The following is a 17,764-nucleotide window of genomic DNA, read 5'->3' as shown; positions in this document are numbered from 1 at the left end:
TGCGCACGGAAGGTATCCCTGCAAAACACTGGGGGGCAGATTTATGTTAACTGGCGCATCCCCAGGGATGCACCAGTTACTGTGCGCCACAGTGCGCCACAGCTCCGCCACCCATGGTGCGCCGCATTTACAATGTGGCGCACCATGGGGCAAAAACGGCACAGATGCGTGACGCATCTGTGCCGTAAAGGTGGCGCATTGCTGGAGTTGCGTCGCAAGCGCGACGCATCTCCAGCAAGGCTCGGGGGTGCCCCATCTTCACAATGCTGCGTCAAGACCTACGCCTGCTTCAAGCAGGCGCAGGGTTTTGACGCAGCATTGGCCTGAAAGTGACTGAGTGAAATCTTATAGATTTCACTCAGCCACTTTCAGGAGGTGTTCCTGCGCAGGAACGCCCCCCCCTGCACAGGAACGCCTCCTTATGGCGCAGGGCTTTACAACGTGACACATCTCCTAGATGCGTCATGTTGTAAATAGGGCGCATTGTTTGCGCCGCCGTTGCGTCAAATAAAGTGACGCAATTGCGGCGCGAAGAGGCGCAAGGGCCTCATAAATCTGCCCCTGGTTGTTTAATAAACGCACTGCCAAACTTCAAACAGGCCCTTGATCTTCAGTGCATGATACCTTCCACCCTGATTAGTTTGAGAACCGAAGAAAGGAAGGTGACATAATCTACTACCCATCTTTTTAATGCATTTACCTCAAATGTCTTTCTTTTTCCTAGAAACATTAGTTCCATTTTGGTATCATTAATATTCTTTGCCCTGGCAATTGAAAACTCTTCAAATAGTAGTCAGGACCTGAATATCGCTTTCTGTTTTTGATAAAAATGTTGTGTTATCTTTGAAAGGCTTGCTAGGGATATTCTGTGTGGTATACTCTTAGACATCAGGGGTGCTAAGCTGAAGGAATTTATTCAAATCATTTATTCATATAAGTGGTCTATACATTATGTACCACCAGTACAGACTATCAACCAATTTATATTTGTGAGGAATGGGTTTGATGCTTAGAGGGCTAAATAAAAACCCTGACAGCCACTGTGATATGGAGATATTCCGATCAGCAGGACTGAAAACAGACTATCACCTCTACTTAAGAGGAGAATGCAGGTAAATCACTTGCTCCTCTAAAAGCAATTCAGTGTAGCCCTTTATATATAACTCTGTTTAGTTCGCCATTTTTTTCATTTGCACGACTGACATGAATGATAGTTCAGAAACGGCATGCATTTGCATAATATTACTCTATTTGAAGACACTTTAGAAAAAGTCAGTGTTTTCCTTACCGTCTACACGCGGAGGTGTTCATGCGAGCTAAAGAACGATGGGCCCGATGTAGGTCGGTCGGTAACGGCCGAAAATCGGTATTTTCGGCCGTTACCGATCGGAATACAGACAACGGGATGTAGGAGGCCGAAATCCTGCGAAATCGGCGATTTTACCGATTCGGAAAATCACCGAGTCGATCGGATACCGATTCGGAAAAATGTAGGAATCGGAAAAAATCTCCGAATAGGTAATCTACCGAATCGGAGATTTTTTCCGATTACTACTTTTTCCCGATTCGGAATCCGACCGACTCGGTGACTTTCCGATTCGGTAAAATCGCCGAATTGGTATATATTCCGATTCGGTGAAAATCCGATTCCATGCGAAAACCCTAAGATTGAGATGTAGGTAAGCACAGAAATACCGATTTTGCTCAAAAATCGGTATTTCTGACTCGGAATTTACCATGGATTGGAATCAGGTGGTAACCAGGTGCAACCTATAAAAAATGACCCAAAATGCAGTTCTACTTGCAACATGGCAGCTTTCTATGTCATAGCTAGACGGCTACGGCTACAGCAGGAAGGTGAGAGGGAATGGCTGAGACAGGAGCAGGTGTACAGGCAGAGGGTGACCCTGTGCATGCTGACAGATCCAGAGATCCTACAGAGGTACAGGCTGGAGGCAGACACCATCAGAGACCTCATCAGGGACCTCCAACCCCTGTTGCAGCACCCCACCCCAAGGGCACATGCAATCCCTGTGCAGGTGCAGGTGCTATGCTGCCTACATCTTCTGGCGTCTGGCAGCTATCAAAGTGTAGTTGCTGTGGCAGGAGGGGTGACCCAGAGCAGCCTGTCAAGGTTCTTCCACAAGTTCCTTGATGCCATGATCCAGAGGATGGCCCACTACATTTCCTTCCCTTCCACCCATGCAGAACTGGCACAGACAAAAGCTGAATTCTATCAGATGGCAAGATTCCCCCACATCATTGGCTGCATAGATGGCACACACATACCGATTTGCCCCCCTGCTGACACCGAATACGTATACCGCAATCGGAAGTCACGGCACACCATAAATGTGCAAGTGATATGCAATGCCAAGTGTGTGATCACTGACCTGGTTGCAAAGTTTCCGGGGAGTACCCATGACTCCTATATCTTCCAGAGTAGCGGGATTTATGCACGGCTGATGGCAGGGGAATTTGGCGAAGGATACCTCCTAGGTAAGACACAGTGTCAGACCCCCATTACCAAAATTGCAGTGTGTAATACATGTATGCATGTGAGTAATGTTACCCCTTCTCCTTCCAGGCGACAGTGCATATGCCCTACGCTCGTTCATTCTCACACCTTACCTCAACCCCTCAACACCCAGCCAAAGGAGGTACAACCGTGCACACAAAAGCACGAGGAACGTAGTGGAAAGGCCCTTTGGCATCTGGAAGAGCAGGTTCAGATGTCTGCACAAGAGCGGAGGTGCAAGGCAATATACCCCCATCACCTGCTGCAAGATTATTGCTGTCTGTGCAATGTTGCACAACCTTGCAGTCAGGAAAGGCACTGAGGTAGAGTTATCCGACTACGAGGACCCCGACGATGACAATGCTGTCCCACTACCACTACCTGCTGGAGTCTCTGCACCATCTGACGGCAGATACAGGCGTCAGGAGATCACAGACAACTATTTCTGAGTGAGTACAGATGCACAAACAGGTCAATGTATGTGTTCAGAAATTAAATTTAATAATGTTGCATCAACGTTACTGCACTGATGTGCAACAAAAGAAAAGTTTAACAACAAGGGGTAGGAATGTCCAATGTCCGGGTTGCCTCACCCGCAGTGGCAGTCCTATTTTTTGCTGCGCTTAGCAGGCCCACTGGGATGAACCTCACCCCCTTCAGAATGCCCTGCAGCCTCAGCTGAGCGCCTGGTGCTCCGGCGCGGCTCTGACGCAGCGCTGGCCGGGCTGCTGCGGCTGCTGCTGTCCCCAGCCTCGCCCAGGACGGGATTCACTGCGGTGTTGGAGATGAGTAGTGTCTCCATGGCTGTTGTTATACGGCCCATGCCCCTAGTGACCTCGGACATGGACTGTGTGAGGCTGGCCTCCATGTTTGCCCCACGTTGGCATGACTGGGCAGTCGCAGCCGCAAGGCGGGTGAGTGACCTGTTCGTGACTCTTGCATCCCTGCGACGACTCAGCTCATGGTCATCCAACCTGGTGCAGAGCTGGGTGATGGCAGTGGTCATTCGGCCAATTGATGTTGCTATGTCCTTGTTGCTGTCAACGAAGGTCTTGAAGCCCTGTGTCATCTCACCCATCTGCAGGTTGTGCAGGCGCAACTGGCGATGGCAGGCCAGGATGGATTTCGCCTGCATCCTCTGTATTGTGACCATGCTGGTCTCCAGCCCAGCGAAGACGCTGCCTCCCGGTGCTGGTATTGGGCTGCTGGTAGCACGTGGCCTACGTGGAATTCTGCTTCCCTGCTGTGTGTGCTCTGGTGTCGCTGGTGTCACGGGGTCTTGTGCAGGAGCCTGACCCGCTGCCCCCTCCATGATGACTAATGGAGCCACTATTCTCCTCCGGGCCGGGGAAGTGGCAGGTGCAGGGTGGCTCTGTGGTGGTGTGTTGTCCGGGGAGAATACCAATGAGGGCGACTGAGACTGAGACAGTCGGGGGGAGTGTGGAGTTGTGAGGGAATGTCCTGTGTCCTCCTCATTTGCCAGGGCACAGCTGTTGTCCTCCTCCTCCTGTGCTGCTGCACTGGTGCTTGCCACTGCCGCACTGGCTGTTGGTGCTGGAGCTGGTGCTGGAGCTGATGCTGCTCCCCTGCCTGATGGTGCCCCTAGGTACAAAGAAGCATTTGTCAAGTGGGTGCTAATGTGTTCCAGTCACAACTATTAAAGCATTGCACATCTCATTACAAACACGTTGATGCTGTATTACAGTTATTTATCTCATGCTTCTGCTGTGGCATTATTGGTAACTTTTGCTGAGTACATTTAGCACGATGCATTGCTCATGTCTGTTGCTAGCTGTACTGGCCTGGGGTTTGGCTGTGCATTGGGTCTGTAGGGGAGGTGTCTGGTATGGTGTGTCAAGTTGCGCATGCTTCTTACCTGTAGCTGTAGCTCGGGATGAGCTATCCAGGTCCCCAATGCCCACGACACTGGCCCTCTCGATGGTCGTCGCCACTAGTTCCTCCAGCTGAGTGAGGGGTGGCGCACGGTTTGGTCCTCCTCCAGTGAGTCCAGCCTGCTTGTGCAGGTCGGCCAGTTTGCGCTTGGTCACGCCACGGATGTCATAAAACCTCTTCTTGAGGTCGTCTAGGCTCCTGTGGGTGACACCAACTGCATTGACTTTCTCCCCGATGTCGAGCCACAGCCTCCTCTTGGTGCTCTCCGGGACAGTCAGGGACTGCCTGCCATATAGCTGGGTGTGCACCCTCACCACCTCCTCCACCAAGGTTTGCAGCTCCATGGTGCTGAATTTAGGATTGCGCTTCCGCCCTGCCTTCTGGCTCTCTGTGCTTGTGTCCATGTCTCTCAGGGATCCTGCTCACAATGCTGCTCTCTCTGTGTCTGCTCAACTCATGCAGCTTTCCAGAAAGTTCTGATGAGTTGCACCTGCCTGGGTTGCCACACCCTGTGGGGGAGGGTGCTTACAGCTCATTGGCTGATGTCTTCAGTGTCACTCAACCAGCTCGGCAAAACGGCATTCTCCGAATCGGTAATTTCCGATTCGGTAATTTCCGAATGTGTTCGGTAAATACCGATTCGGAATGTATAATGCCTTCCTATTGGCCTTTCGGCCCATGGGGCGTATTTATTATTCCGATTCGGCGTTTACCGAATCGGTTGGTTCCGCATTTTTTTTTTTTCGATTCGGACTTGTCCGACCCGGCCTATACCGATTCGGTAGTTGGCGAATCGGTACGTATCGACTCTCGATACCGAATGCTACCGAATCGGTATTTTTCCGATGATTATTTCCTACATATCATTTTCCGATTTTGAAATACCGAATCGGTACGGATCGGTATTTTAAAATCGGTAAATGCGTTTTACCTACATCGGGCCCATGGTCTCTGAAGCCAGTGAAGGAAATTCATTTTGAAAGAGAACTTCTAATTGTAGATGTTTCAGAAGTGGAACCTGCCTGTGAGCATTGTTAGATTCGAAAATGCACAACATAAATAATATGACTCTAATTATGAAGATAGCAATTAGCGTGTGTCTCCCCAGCAGCCAATTCATATAACCTTAATATATGTTGTTGTAGTGGGTGTTTTGCAGTCATTTTTTAGATCAGATAACTGGCAAGTTGGGTTAAGGACTCTTCACTAGATTGCTCTGTTACACTGTCTAGATTTCAGACATAACGGAGGTTGTTTGCATGCTACACTGACTCTACGCACAAATGTTGGGCTTTTGGCATGAGCAGCAATTTTAAACTTTTGTACATGGTCATTGTTTTCACATTTAAAAGTGAGTGAAAAACATCATGATTGAAGATATGGCTCTATTACTGTGCATTTAAAATGATTATTTTGAGATATACATTGCAGATCCTCCCCTGACAAAGGGACAGGCAGTCCCGAAATGCATTGGGCTGGATTTTCTTTGTGATTTTCCATTGTTTTTAAGAATGTATATTTGATATTGATGAGCTGAAGTGATCGATTAAATTAAGTGAACTCAGAAAAGTACTGAGAAATCATGCAATGAGCAGTAAATTGTACGTAGAAAACAATAGAAAACATTTGTTTCATTGGGTTTATTTTCGGTAAAAAACTTGTATATTGTTGTCTTCAAGACAAAAGGATTTCATTTACATGGTGACATGGTGACATTGCTTTATATTTCGCTGTTAGAGTAATCTCTTTATGGTACTGTTTAAATCAACTTATTCATTTGATGTCTTAGCTTTCTAATCCTGATCTGAACATTAAGCAATGATTTATTTAATTCTCACATCTAAGGAGCACAGATTTCCCTTTGCTTTTATGACACTCATTTAATTTTTAGGATTTTATTTAATTCTCTTATATTTTAATTAGGCACTTTAGCTTTAGGACAACGAGATGCAGAATGTAACAGCACCCCCATTTTTTTGTCATCTCCTGGGGATCCTCCCATCAGATGGCAAAAATGGCGTAATGTGTTTGAGAGGTATGCGAGAGTGTGTGGGGCTAGCTTAAGTGCAAAAAGGAAGACCACTCTATTACTACACTGCCTGGGTTCAGAAGGTCAGGAAGTATTTGATCACCTTCCTGAACTGGATGATCGGAATCTGAATGAGTATGAAATATGTATAGCTATGCTTGATAAACATTATCTTCCGAAAATCAGCACCATCTTATAAAGATATCATTTTGGGCGCAGAACACAACTAGAAGAAGAGAGTATTGAGAGTTATATAACTGCATTGAGAAAACTAGCTTCCACTTGCAAATGTGGTGCATCAGTTGATGAGGGAATAAGGGACCAGTTTATGCTGGGATGCAATATTGAAAGTGTTAGGGAAGAGTTGTGGCAGAAGGATGAACCTAGTTTGGATGATGTAATAACTAAAGCAAAGAGAATTGAGCATTCTATTAAGTGTGTAGAAGTTATAAAAAAGAATGGAGAAAGTAAAGAGAAAAATGCTGTTAATCTTGTTAAAACCACACACTTACATAAGGAAGGCAGTAGTCAAAAAACGAATAAGAATGAGTCTTCGTCTGGTAAAATGCCAACTGATAAGCAAAAAGGGAAACTTGATTTTTCTGAAGTAAAATGTTTTCGGTGTGGTAAGTTGGGACATTTTGCAAATGATAGACAATGTCCTGGGTGGAAAGCTACAAGTAACAAATGTAAAATAAAAGGACACTTTTCCATTGCTTGCAAAGGTAAGAATTACAAAACAAAAGTGAATGAGATATTTTATGATTTTGATGAAACAAATGACAATGACGAAGAAGTTGATTGTGGTCCGAAAGTGGTACAAGCAATACATAGTCCTGAAGGGAAAACTTGTCCCACAGATGAAAGCCTAGTTAATGGTCCTCCCACTAAGGTATTATTCGATTCTGAGGGGCGTGGCTTGGCGCGCAAACGGAATGGCCGCCTGATTGTACGGCTCCCGTTCCCTGCAGCTTTAATCCTTCACTTCTCCTCGTCACCTGAAGTGCAGAGTCTCGCACAACTAGCGGGATAGGTGCAGACAGGTCGCGGCTACACTTGGTCTAATTCCCGGACCGCTGGCAGACATCTTCTGCAAGATACAGGCTCTGCAGAATCCGCCGGCGTTGCCCCTGGAGCTGCTGTGGTGCGAGGCTCGGCGGCTGCCGCTCACGAGAGGCCGGTGCGCGCCGCGCGGCAACAGGCCCTGGACGGGAGACCAGCTCCGACGAGCTGCTATGATCCTTGCTGAGACTCGGCCCCCAGCCCCTGCCCCGGTCAACGACGACCCTCGCTGGAGCACCGCAAGAAGCTGAGCCCTCACGAACGTTACAGGCACTGTACCTGCTGGTAGCACCACTGGACAAGAACTGTGCCCCTCGATCTCAGGTACTGGGCATGGCGGGGGTGGGGCGCTCGGCCTTGTTGGAGCTGTGACTGCCTGCACGGACCCTGGCGCTTAGTCGCGATTCACGGGCCACGCCATTACTGCTTTGCCGCCAATCTGGTGCACTGAGAGAGGCACATATTAATCCTTGGGCTTACATTTGGGTAAGCAGTGCCTGGTCTCCACGCTGACCTCCCCGTGGGAGGCGCCGTGCTCCCCCTTCTGTGACTCTCGTGCTGCTGGTGTAAATTGCGAGCTCGACTGTCCCTGAGATAGCGCTTGGTGCCCAGGAGGCCTGCGATACCGGTGGCAATAGGCGCTTTGTAGGTGCTGGGTGCGGGACGATTTGCCGCCTTGATTGGACAGACGATTATCCTTCACCATCTTGGCACGAGCTGCGAGGGTGGCCCAGGAGAGGCGCAGGGGCACGATGGTGCGCCCAGAGCACCGCCAAGCGAAGCTCAGCTTCGAAAGCGCCAAGAAAGGTTCGAAACCGGGCACGGCTGAGCCCGGACCCAGTGGCACGGGGCTCGTGGATCCACCCTCCCCCTCTGCTGAATTGGATATGCACCGCCTGTTTCAAGAAATGCGCCAAGGCTTCGCTACAGTGGTGGAGAAAGTGGATGGGATGTCCTCCAGACTGGACGCCCTGGTGCACAAGGTTGATCGGCATGAGGAACGGATCACCGCGAAGGAGCAACGCATATCGGACAATGATGACCTCGCGGCCACGCATACCTCTCAACTTGCCCGTATGGACAATCTTCTCCGGGTCATTGCAGCCAAGAATGAGGACTTGGAAGCCCACAGCAGACACAATACCATCCGCGTCACGGGTGTTCCGGAGTCCACAGACACTGGCAGGATGGAGATCTTCGTCGAGAAACTCCTCCGAGCTTCAATTGGAGAGGACGCCTTCTCCCCCCAGTTTATTGTGGAGAGGGCGCATAGGTCTCTGGCCCCAGTCCCGAAACCTGGATTGCCGCCCAGACCAATCATTGCTCGCTTGCTCAATTACAGAGATCGAGACGTCGCCCTAAGGGCTGCCCGAAGCAAGCAGGCCCTACACTACAATGGGATCACCTTCTCTCTCTATCCTGACTTCACTCCCCTTGTGCAGGAGGAAAGGCGTAAGTTTCTGGCTGTTAAAAAGAAATTGAGGGAGGCTCAGTTGGACTACGCATTGCTGTACCCGGCAAGGCTGAGGATAACGCACCAGGGCAAGCAACGATTCTTCACTGACCCGCACAAGGTTGAGGAATATTTGAAAATGCTTCGCAAGGCGCAGAGGGACAGACATGACGGCCATGCGGCTCCTGAAGAGGAATTACCCTTGGAGGTCGACGGCAATTGATATGCTGTGCTCAATTTGGACTGATTCTGAATTGGAGTAACTTCACTTCGCCAGCCTCGCTGCAGCTGACTCAGATGAGACTGCTGATCCCATTGGGAGATGAGACTTTCTGCCTTCTAGTGATCGAACACTTGCAGGGACCACTTCCCCTCCCTAGCCTCCACCGAGGGCGGCACCGTCTGTGAGGTTGATGGAGGGGTTTGTGGCTGTGCACCTTTGCTGATGTTCCCCCTACGGGAGTACCCCACTTTTGGAAACGAGTTGAGGGTGTTTTGGGGAGGTGGGAGGTGGGAGGGCGACGGGTTGTATGGCTGCTGGCATGATTGGGATGCAGTAGTGGGAGGGGGGTTGAGTGTTTTTGAGGGGGGGTTAAGTTTACTGAAGACAGTGACCTGCTGGTTGGTCATTCTGTTGCGTGGTGTTCTCTATGTTTGGTCGACACTATGGAGCTCACGGTGGCAGGGCTTATCTTTACGATTTCCTATTGGTGATGGCGGGATCGGGGGCTGATGCACAGTTGAAATGCATTTCCTGGAATGTCCGAGGGCTCAATAATGCTAAAAAGTGCCGAAATGTTATTGCATATTTAGACCGTCATCAAGTGCACCTTGCCATGTTGCAAGAAACACACATTGCTCCACAGACGCGCCCCTCTTTTGGTTGTAAATGGGCTACTTCTCGAGCATTCTCATCTTACTCCTCTTATGCGAGGGGAGTTGTTATCCTGATTAAGCGCACGCTGCCCTTCCAGGTCTGTGGTGAATTGGCAGACTCGGAGGGCCGCTATGTATTGCTGTGGGGGCGGTTAGGCCGTGATACTATCACCCTAGTGAATTGCTATGCACCTAATTTGGATACACCACTTTTCTTCACCACACTCTGTGGTAAAATCTTGGATATAGGCTCCAGGCATGTCATATGGGGTGGGGATTTTAACTTAGCGTTGGTACCCCGGTTGGATAGAGCAGACGGTGCAATTTGTTATAAACCCAGATCCAGAGAGGCGTTGGAGGGAGTGCTCTCTGAGGGCAACTTGATGGACGCTTGGCGGCAGCTGCACCCCAACCATACAGAGGGGACCCACTTCACGTCACAGACAGGGACATGGGCGCGCCTTGACTACTTCTTTCTGACTAGAGAGATATTTGCAGGGGTCAAAGGAGTAGCTCACCTTCCACGGACATATTCGGACCATAGTCCGGTCCTGCTAACTCTCCTTGTCCCTGGCTGGGACAATCCTAGACCACACTGGCGGCTGCAGCCAGCGGCCCTGTTAGATGCGGTTTTTCGCACTGAGCTGGGCGATGAGATCGCCGCCTTTTTCCCTAGGAACAAGGGTTCTGTTGACTCTGTTGAGTTCATTTGGGAGGCATTCAAGGTTACGATAAGGGGCCATTGCATTTCGAAAAGCTTCGGAGTCCTGCGTGATATACAACGCACGATCCGGAAACTTGAAGACGAGTTGAGGAGGTTGGAGGCCCGGATGGTGGAGGGTGATAGCACTGATGCACACGCAGACTTTAGAGATAAGCTCACGAAATATGAGGAGGAGGCGGAGAGGGAAGCCAAGTTTCGAGGCAAATATTGGCAGGCGAGGAAATATTGTGAGGGGAACAGACCGGGCAAGGCGCTCACCATGTTGACACGCGCACCACACGCCAATTACACTATCACCGAGGTGGTCACCGACCAGGGTTGTACCATTAGAGACGCTGATGAGTTACTTTCAACATTTGTCTCTCACTATCATGCGCTTTACACCACAGTTACATCTACAGATGTCCAATATGATAGCTTCCTTAATGACATAGCCTTGTGCTGGCTTAGCGACGTTGACAGGACTTTTCTTGCTGCCCCATTCGAGCTGGAGGAAATTAGGGACGCTATCATGTCTCTCCAAAATGGGAAGGCACCCGGGCTGGACGGCCTCCCTGCAGAATTCTACAAGACGTATGTAGACATCATGGCCCCGGTTCTGCGCGAGGTTTTCGAGGAATCCCTCGCTGATGGTGTCCTTCCCAGCTCTATGCGCGAAGTCGTTATCACCTCACTGTTAAAACCTGGCAAAAAACCCGAAGCCTGTGACTCATACCGTCCCCTATAACTCTTGAATTGCGATGTCAAAATACTGGCCAAGGTGCTTGCCACTAGACTATCACTACTCATGACTCGTATTGTGTTACCGGATCAGTCCGGCTTTGTCCCGAGTCGCTCCACCTCCCATAACCTGCGCACCCTGTTCTCCTTACTCCACACGGTTCACCCTGACCTCCCTGTTGCAGCGATTTTTTGGGATGCCACTAAGGCATTCGACTCTGTTGAATGGCCTTACTTGTTCACAGTTCTGACCCGCATGGGGTTCCCCCAACTTTTCATCTCCTGGGTCCAATTGCTATACACACAGCCCACCGCGAGAGTCCTGATAAACGGTCGCCTTTCCATGCCGCTCTCAATCTCTAGAGGCACCCGGCAGGGATGCCCGCTATCTCCTCTTTTGTTTGCGATTGCCGTTGAGCCCCTAGCTTGTCGACTTCGACAGCTCCATAGAGAGGGTGCGATTCGGTGTCTCCAACGCCAAATTGACGTATCGTTATACGCAGACGATATGACGCTATTTGTTAAAGACCCGGTACACAACCTGAACCCCCTGCTCAGGGAATTTGTTGTGTTTGGTGGGATGTCTGGTGTACAGATCAATTGGGCGAAATCCCAGTTCTTCCCACTTATGGATTCGGTAACAGACTTTCCTCTGGACTACCCTCTAGAATGGTGTCGGACTGAACTTCGATACCTGGGTATCCAGGTTTCCCGCGACAAAGATGAGACGATTCGATCCAATTACGGCGTCGCAGTGACTAAGCTCACTGCGCTGGTGGACCGATGGATCTCCCTTCCCATCTCCATGGCGGGTAGGCCATCCCTTATCAAAATGGTGGTGCTCCCACGCTTCCTTTATCTTTTTCTAAACATACCCTATCACCCGGGTGCCTTCTTCTTCAAGACTCTGAAGTCAGAGCTCTGTCGCCTTTTTTGGGGGGGCAAGGGCCCGCGACTAAAATGGTCCATGCTGACACAGCCATACGATAAGGGGGGTTTTGACCTCCCCGATTTTGAGGTCTATTATCTGTGTGCCCAGGCGCACTACGCCTATCATTGGCTTCGCCCTACTCCCTGTATGCCTCAGTTGGCGGTGGAGGACTGGATCGCTAATCCCCTGCCTCTAAATGGCCTCCTACATTGTCCATCCTCGGTCATCACGACGCCATATACATCTGTTACGTGCACTATGGACGCGTGGCGCCGTCTGGCTAGAAAGCTAAACTGCGATTTGCTTTACTCTCCCCGGATGCCACTGGCTTACCACCCTGAGCTTGAGCTCCTGCAGGAGCGTGGGTTCCGGACGCTTTGTGAGACTCTGCGAATCAGTTGCTGGGGCGACCTTTTTTCTGCGAGCCGCTTTAAAACTGCGGACGCATTTTTTATGATGCATAATCGCACCCCGCTTGACGTTTTTTATTATCTGCGACTGCGTCAAGGTATGCGCGCAATCCTTCCTGACTTCCCGGCGGAGCCTGAGCTCACGCCTCCACTTCACTTCCTTTTAAGCTCGCAAGATGGCTCCCACCTGGTATCGGGTATGTACCGCCATGCGAGACTGTGCGGTCTACCGCCGGAGGCCTCCGCGAGACGGCATTGGTCTACTGAGCTGGCTGTTGACCTGACTGATACCCAGTGGTCCTACTGTTGCGCCCTCACAGCCCGTATATCGGCTAGCTGCAGGCTCAAAATCATACATTACAAATTCTTGCAGCGCTTATACTACACCCCAATGAAGAAATACAGGTTTCAATTGTCTGACTCTGACCGTTGCGAACGTTGCCGTGCTGAGCATGCTGACTTCCTGCACCTCGCCTGGGAGTGCCCCTCTGTGCAGGCCTATTGGCAACAGGTACATAGCGCCCTTGAATCCATGACCGGGATATCTATACCGCCAGACCCGGTCCTGATGCTGTTGGGGCACAAACCACACGTCCCGTCGACATGCAGGAAGTTCGTTGGCGTTGCGCTTCTCCTGGCAAAACGGCGCGTCGCTTGTAGGTGGGGCCGTGGCAGGGCCCCTAAATTCAAGGACTGGCTTGCTGACATGGCATATAGCCAGGATCAACACACAGTGTTCACGGAATTGCTCCCACTATCTAGCAAACCGAAAGACATTTGGGGCCCCTTGGTTGCCTACCTTCACGCCCAGGTGGCCCGAGATAATGATTTGGAGGGGGACAACAACCGGGATGATAATGATGTTCAGTTAAAATATCTCCCCGCTCCCTGATGAGCTCGCTTTGGTTTTGCTGTCGATGCTTCTAGTGTGTATTGCAAGTGATTGTTCCCATCGTCCTCCTCATTGATCCGGTACTACACGCTGTTGCCCTATGCTCTCGTACCTGACATAGATCACTGTATTTCTCTATATTATGCTTCAGCGTTCTGGATGGTTGTTATATTTTAACACTGCCGCCTTGCCATTGAACACTGTACAGGTTCCCTGCCGTACCACTCTGCTGACCTTATGTACATTTTGAATTGATGTGGCATACTGTAACTGATATATCTTTTGAATGACACTTACTTTCCTTTATGATCCAGCCACTGTACTGTCTTCCTAGTTTCTTATGTATGTTCTATGTTTTTCTTGTTTTTTTTTATGCAAAACTTCCAATAAACAAAGTTTAAAAAAAAAAAGGTATTATTCGATTCTGGAGCCAAAATCACCATTGTGGCAAAAGATTTTTATCTAAAAAATTTGCAAGGTAAAATTAAAAAATTTCGACCTGATATCAGACCATTTGCCTATGGTGGGGAGCCAATCAAGCTTTTGGGTTATGTTTGGGGGCCTATGGATTACAAGGGAAGAGTATCCAACACAAAAATGTATATATCACAGAAAGGGGATAGCATTTTGAGCTGGTTTGATCAAAGAGATTTGGGTGTAATGTTAGATCCCAATTCCTCTCCTCCAGTTATATTGAAAGAGCCTTTAGTTGTTCATTCAAATGTAATTTCCACTGTAGATGAAGATCTTGATAAGAAGTTTTGTGGCAAGATGAAAGAGAAATTTCCAAATGTTTTCTCAGAAAAATTAGGATGTGTAAAAAATTACTGCCACCACATTAGATTGAAGAGAATGCTTCTCCTGTGTGTTGTAAAGTGCGCAATGTTCCTGTTGCTGTTAGAGATCAGGTCAAAGTGGAATTAGAAAGACTTGTTAGGGAAGGCATAATCGAAGAGGTAGAGGCCACACAATGGGTTGCCCAGATTGTAGCCGCAAAGAAATCGGACGGTTCTCTTTGCTTTTGCATTGACCTCAGGGAACTGAATAAAAGTGTTGTAGTAGATCACTACCCATTACCCAAAATTGCTGACATGCTGATGTTACTTAAAGGGGCGAATGTTTTTAGCACAGTTGATTTGCGATCGGCCTACCACCAGATTAAACTCGATGAAGAATCTAAAGATTTGACGGCTTTTGTAACCCCACGAGGCACATTCCGATTTGTAAGACTTCCCTTTGGCTTAGTTTCCGCCGCCTCAATTATCAGAGGGCGTTGGAGCATGTTTTGAAGGGTGTCAGAATATATCAGGATGACATTCTTGTATTTGGAAGTACTGATGATGAACATGATGCCAGGCTTGCTGATGTTCTTGAACATTTGAGTGTGTCAGGTTTAACAGTCAAAATTGAGAAGTGTAAGTTTAAAAAGGACTCACTTGATTATCTAGGGCACACCATTTCAAATGGCAGAATTTTACCCAAGGCGGATTTGATTGCAACGATTTAAAAAATGTCATCCCTAACCAACAAAGAGGAATTGATGAGTTTTCTTGGGATGGGGGAATACTATACTAAGTTTATTAATGGGTTCGCTTCTTTGTGTGTAAATATGAGACAATTGTTAAAAAAAGGGTGTGAAGTTGTTTGGAGTAGTAAGTGTGAGGAAGAATTTATCGGTCTTAAGGAAAAATTGAATGCTGCACCCAAGTTGAATAGTTTTGGTCCTGAAAGAAAATCGATCTCAATAACAGACGCCAGTCTGAAAGAGTTAGGTGCAGTTCTTGTACAGGATATGGACGGTCAAGAAGTTGCCATTATATTTTTATCAAGAAGTCTAAGAGGTGCAGAGTTAAAATATTCTGTTGTGGAACGTGAAGCTCTTGCTGTGTATTGGGCTGTGAGGAAACTAAAAAATGTATTGTGGGGTACCACATTTGAGGTGAGAACAGATCACACACCATTGTGCGAAATTCTTAACTCTAAAGGAATTGATGCTGTATCAGGTAGGATCACGAGGTGGGTTGTAGGTTTACAAGATTATGATTTTGAAGTAAGATACCTTCCAGGTGTTGAAAATAAATTGTCTCTGGTGAGGAGTTTGATCAGGAGGATGATCTGGAAGATGAAGAAGAGGAAATGGTATGTGCCATAGGTGATGGCATGATTGATAGAAATAGAAGGATGGAAGCTTTGCAGGAGGACTCAAATCTTATGGAGGTTTTGAGACTGGTAAATGTAGGTTGGAAAATTAAACCAAAGGACGATGAAAAATTAGAAAAGTTCTGGCATGTTAAAGATCAGCTTTCGGATCTCGATGGTCTACTAATTAGAGGCACTAGATTAGTTCCACCGGTGTCTATTAGAAGTGAACTGATTTCTTTAGCACGTAGTGGACACATGGGTATTTCTAAGACTAAGGAAAATTTGAGGATGTCCTACTGGTGGCCTAGCATGGATCTGGAGGTGGAGAGGAGTATTAGAGATGGTATGGATTGTGCATTGAGTGAGAAAGTGGCAAAGCCCAAGGTTCAGCCTATGGTTATTAGAAAGCGTCCGAACAAACCCTGGGAAGAGGTTGGTTTAGATATCTTAGGGCCTATATACTCTTCGGGTTGTGAATTGTATGTACTAGTCCTAGTTGACTTCTTTTTCTTTTCAAGATGGCCCGAAATTGCCATCACTCGTGGCATTGAGTCTAAGCATATTATAACTTTTCTAGAGAAGTTGTTTGCTAGGGAAGGCATTCCCAACACCATTCTCACAGACAATGGTAGTCAACTTGTGCCTAGAGAAATGGAATCTTTCCTATCCAACCATGGTATAAAACATAAACGATCATCTTTGTATCACCCAGAGACGAATGGCACCGTGGAGAGATTCAACCGTGTGCTAAAAGAAACCATTAGAATGGCTAAGTCTGCGAATTCAGATTGGAGGAGTGATATCTTTAAGAAGGTCAAGCTTTATAGATTATCTCCCCATGCCACTACTGTTAAACACCTTTTGAACTCTTCAGGGGTAGAAATGCCAATTCATTGGGAACTCCTCCCTGGTTAAATGATTTACATCTTAGAACTCTCTCTGAGGGTTATGGTTGTGATTGGAAGTTAAATGAACAAAAGAAAATTTAAAAAAGGAAAAAACTTCATGATTTGAGGAAGTCTGTTAAAAAAACAATAGTTAAAGTGGAAGATTGAGTTCTCATAAAAAATCCTTGTAAAAAGAACAAAATGGTATCTGCTACATTCTTAAAACCTATACAAGTTATCAAAGTTTTTGAGAATGCGATCAAAACAGCAGATCATCGCATTTGGAACTTAAACAGAGTGGTTGTGATCAAGAAAGACTTTGTATGTGAATCTTCTGCTTCTTCCAGCACATCTTCTGATGGTCCATGCCAAAAAAAGGAGATTCTTATGTATATCGTCAGAATACATCGTCAGGACAAACCAACACAAGGAAATCTATGAGAGTTTCACGCATACCTGCTTATTTGAAAAAATGTGTAAGATAGATAAGATAACTTTATCGTAGTTTTAGTTGTTTGTTTTTGTTAGAAGGGAGATGTGTGACATCCTGGTACTAGTTGCAAGGTGCATCAGAACACTCTATACAGGTTCTAGGAATGTTATTGTTGGAAGATGTGGGCAGTTGAAGTTGGTGGATTGTATCTGTGACAGCTCTCCTGTGGATGGGATGGGATCTTAATCCTGAATAAATACTTATTTTTATTATAAACTTTCTCCGGACTTCCTTACAGCACCAAATTTCTTTTCAATGTAGAGTGCATTGCACTCTGGGCCATCCTCCTCTCCCGGGTGCTCCCTCCTGCCCCATCATAGCATGTCTCCTCAAATATCGAGATCATGACCTGCTCCTGTGGTGATTTTGTACCAAAGGCCCATGGACATTTGAGAATGCTCTGGTATTGGCTTACCCTGACTTCACACTGGAGGTGCAGTATTGCTGCTTCTCATTCTTAAGTGTCAAGCAATGCCTAAGGGAATTGGACATCAAGTATGTGCTCTTATTCCCTGCTATGTTGTGTGTTATTGATGAGGACATGACCCACATCCTTCAATCCCAAGAAAACACCTGTACATGGCTCCATGAGAAGGACGTGTTGCACATGACGCCTTCAGAGCAACCGAGGATGGTTGACTTGATCCCAAACTGCGACAGCTCAGACGCCGCCCACCAAGAGCAACACCTTCTAATGGCCAGAGGGGCAGGCCCAATCGGTGGCAGAGACCACA

Source organism: Lissotriton helveticus, chromosome 5_1 (assembly GCF_964261635.1).
Source record: "Lissotriton helveticus chromosome 5_1, aLisHel1.1, whole genome shotgun sequence".
NCBI lineage: Eukaryota > Metazoa > Chordata > Amphibia > Caudata > Salamandridae > Lissotriton > Lissotriton helveticus.
Note: the sequence above shows the minus strand (reverse complement) of the source record.